Below are 4,639 nucleotides of genomic sequence, written 5' to 3'. Positions count from 1 at the left end.
ACTCAAAGTACTGATACACATGCTACAATATGAACAAATTTTCACCTCAGTCATTGTCTTGCCACTGAGACACAACACTCACCACTCACAACACAATGAAGAGATTGCTTTGGTTCATGGCCTCAAAGTTTCCATCTGGGATCCACTGACCTCAGTGCAGAAACACCATTATGAGAGGGCCCAAAAGAGGAAAGCAGATCAACTCATGATGGTCAGGAAGGAGAGAGAGAGAGAGAGAGAGAGAGAGAGAGAGAGAGAGAGACAGAAAGAGAGAGACAGAGACAGAGACAGAGAGCAGGGAGAAAGGTCTAGCCATCCACTGCTCTCCCCAATGACCTGCCTCCTCCAGCCAAGGCTGATCTCTGATTACACACAAGACCTTTGGGGAGCATCCTTGATCTAAATGATATTAATTTTGAACACATTATGCTAAATGAAAGAAATTGAGCATGCAATACTCTATAGGTTATCATTTCATTTATTTGAAATGTTCAGAGTAAATTAAGCTCTTGAGATAGAAAGTAGATTAGTGTTTTCTAGGGCATTAGTTCTGGGACAGGACAGAGAATGCTTAGTAAAGAATATATGTTCTCTTCTGGAGTAATTAAGATATTATGGAATTATCTGTGGTACAACCTTATGGAGACACTAAAAAGCAATGAAAAAGGCACATTAAAATTATTAAGGTAAAATTTATGTTAGATAAAATTAGTTTGATAATAACAATCCTAACATGCAATGTATTATAAAAACTTAAACACTAAACTTAAATTTAAATAACTAAGACTATTATTAATGAAAGAAAAATGTGTGAATTTTAGATTTGTTAAAAGTATGGATATATAGACATCACATTCTTAGAGATTTTTCTAACTACTCTTTTGTATATATTTTGGTAATATGCCATAAAAACATTATATAAGGGAACTTTTAAATTATAGATTTATTTTCACCTTTATGTATTTCAAAAGAAATTTGAGAAAATCGTAAGGTGTAGATGTCTGTTCATTAATTCAGTTATCCATCAGCTGCTCTTTGCTAGTGAAAAGTTTGAACTGTAGCTCATATTTAATATTACACAAACCAATCAAATAAATTAAAGAGCACCTTAATTCTAATATAATCATAACAATATCAACATCATGAAGCTTCTGTATCTTTATTACCTACCTTTTTATGTCAAAATCATAGAATTTCCAGACAAGGATTTTAAGGTGAGAGTTAATTTAAAGAAATATTTCAGTTTTACACTTTCTTTATAAAACTTATAGTATATTTAAACCAAACTATCAGTCCTTCTTACACCAATCTTGTTTTCTACCATTCTCTGTAGAAGTTTCCTTCCTTACTGTGCTTAATTAATTGTAATCATTCATATAAATTGGAATTTTTTTACTGAGGATACTGCTGAAAATATCTTTTCAAAATAGTTACCAGATTCATTACAATTCATATTATAAACACTGAACAGGTTCTTGAATTTGTAGAGGTCTCTCTAGATTATGATCCTTATCTTCCAGGACAAATTACATGAGCAATTCAGTTATTGCCATATTCTTCTTTGATCGAAGTGCAGCTATTATAAAGGTATATTTGGCCTGGTTTGCAATACAATACTGTGTACATCCAAGCAGAAGCTAAAACTGATGCTACTGTACATGTAACTAGTCTCTGTAAAAGATGCTGTGGCTTCGCTCACATATCAGGATGCTTGCTCATTGCCTGACTCCCCAGATACACCCAGGTGACTGATTTCTAGATAGCCCAGCAGTGCTATCCAGAAAATTCTTCTGTGTCAACAAATGCCATCTAATTTAGATATGAAGATATTGAAAGTTTCAGAACTTTTTTATGTGACCCAACCAATTAGTGTTAAGTAGTGGAGTATTTTTGATGAATAAACCAAAATTATAAGCCACATTGAAAATGATCAGGGGCCAGAGAGATGGCTCAGTGGAATAGGCGCTTCCCTGGCAAACGCAGGGGCCTAAGATCAATCCCCGGTTCTGAAAAAGAAAAGAAAAGAAAAGAAAAAAAAGAAAAGAAAAGAAAAGAAAAGAAAAGAAAAGAAAAGAAAAGAAAAGAAAAGAAAATGATCAGCTTAATTTTTATCAACATTTTGTGATTGTATATTACCAGCTGACAATAAAATAATTGGAATATGCAAATAAAATGTGGTTATCTTTCTTATTCATTTCTGAAATAAAAACTAATATTACATTGGTTTTTTGTTTCATTTTCTTTAGAAGGTTTTATTTTAGAATCAATTGAAAAATTGAAAGCACTGATAAATATTTTGGTCTGTAAGATTATTCAGTAGATCAAAAGGAATTTTTCAAACGTGTCAAGTTGAGACCTTGAAACAACTTATATTTTCATAAAATTATAACTTTTTCCAATTGCTCCATTATGAAATTCAGCTCTGGATTGACTTTTGGCAGTGAGATCCAGGCTCACCTTTGGTGCTCAGTTCATCACCTTTCCTACATTCTTTGACACATCAGCTCGCTTTAAAGACATTATGTGATCTTTGGATCAAAGAGAATCCAATGAAAATATCTTTCTGTAGTGATTTTTTGTAAGTTATTTACAGCTATTCTTTATAAAAATCTTAGGATCTTTTAGAAATCATAAAATAGTACATTAAATAATGGCATCGGAGTGAAAGAAGAAAGTTTTAATTAATTCTTCTTCTGATGTTGTGATTCAGTTCCAAATTTGTAAGATATGGGTGTTTTTTAAATATTAGTTGTATGAGATACAGATTTCAGCTCACCTAGATATTACTCAAAAGTGTATGAATGAGGGCTCAATTTCCCCCACCCCCCCAAAAATGGGAGATTAAGCCAGCATTATCTCACTGTGAAAAGGAGACTTTTTAAAAGGAATAAATTAACAAGGCCTGGAAAACTTGCAGGGTGCCAAACATAAGAAAGCTGCATGTTAAGAAGAAAGTAGAAATAAATGGCTTTCCGGTTCAATAAAGATTAAGCTCATAATTAAATATTTATTATGGAAAATGATTATAATAACTAATGCTTGTACAGTAAGAATAATTTGTAATACTCTGACATAATTTCATTTTTATTTAACTAAAAATTTTCCTATTTTGGTATAGTTTCCTATGTTATAAATAAAGGAGGGGCTGGTGAGATGGCTCAGTGGTCTAAAGCACCTACTTAGAACAAGCTTAGCAAAGCACAGGGACCGCGGTTCAATCCCCCAGCACCACAGGCCAGCCAGCCCCGCACCCTGGTGGGCTAAGCTGGACACACACACACACACACACACACACACAAATAAATAAATAAATAACATTTTAATAAATAAATAAAGGAACCAAAGTTCAAAGATGCAAAAACCACAGACTTAGAATAGCAGTAGAGGAGTTAAAGACATGGCTCTGTGCCATAAGCACTTGCCTCACAATTGCAAGGTCCCAAGCTCAATCCTTGGTACCTCAAAAGAACAGAAGTAGAATTAGTTCATGTTACTCACAACTTAATGATTTTTACATCTGTACTTACATTTGAACAGGTAAGTACATATCCTTCAGAAATCCTGATTTCTTTATTTAAAAGCTGTGAAATGTTGTGCCACTTTTTGTTTTTAAAAGAACAAAAAATAAAATAATTTCAAAACAAGATAATAGGAGAATAACTAATTAATACATTGCATATTGTTATCTTTGAAGTAGTTACTCAGGATACAAGACATAGGTATGATTGTTCAAACAATATTTTTACAAACTTTTCTTTTCAATGACCTAAGAAATTAAGAGAAACTAGTACTACAGCTGTCTTATATATTTCCTTTTCCCTTCCTTTATATCCCCTTTCCCCCATCAAAGTCTCTCTTTTTATTTTTCTTTTTTGGTATCAGGAATTGAACTCAGGAGCTTGTGCTTTCCGGACAGTCACTGTGCCACTGAGCTATATTCCCAGCCCCTTAGTTTATCTTCTATTTTGAATAGATCCTTTACAATTCTCAATATCTGTTGCATAGTTTGGGTCTTATTTACTCACTCAGCTTCTCACACATGTGAACTGTATGATGTTTGCATATGTGGGTCTCATTTATTTTACTTATGAATATGGTCTTGAGTTATATTCATTTATCTATAAAAGTCTCAGCTTTATCCTTGCTTATGGCTGAGTAATACTCCATTATGTAAAAACTACATCTTTTAACCATTTCTCAGTTAATGGCATTTAGGTAGTTTCCAAGGTTTACCTATTAATAGTGCTGCTATAAATATAGATGCACATATATGAACATGGTACGATGTTTTTAATTCCTGTGGGGAGATCCAAGGATGAAACCTCTAATTATTCTTTATTGAGGAATCTCTACACTGATTTCCACAATGATTGCACCATTCTGTTCTTGCACCAACAACAGAGAAGGGTTCTGCGTTTTTCACAGACCCTTCAGCATTTGTTATGGGTTCATTTTTTGATGACAGTCATCTTTCTGGCGTGAGATAGAATCTCAGTGTTATTTTAATTTCCATCTATCAGATGAACAATTATGTTGAACTAAAACTACACCCATGTTTACCACCATGCACTAAAGTCAAAATTGATCAAGTAAACATTTAAAGAGAAACACTAAATATACTGTCTGAGAAAATAGGTAT

Source organism: Octodon degus, unplaced genomic scaffold (genome assembly GCF_000260255.1).
Source record: "Octodon degus isolate 3935 unplaced genomic scaffold, OctDeg1.0 scaffold00048, whole genome shotgun sequence".
In the NCBI taxonomy this organism is placed as follows: domain Eukaryota; kingdom Metazoa; phylum Chordata; class Mammalia; order Rodentia; family Octodontidae; genus Octodon; species Octodon degus.
This window is presented reverse-complemented; position numbering follows the sequence as displayed.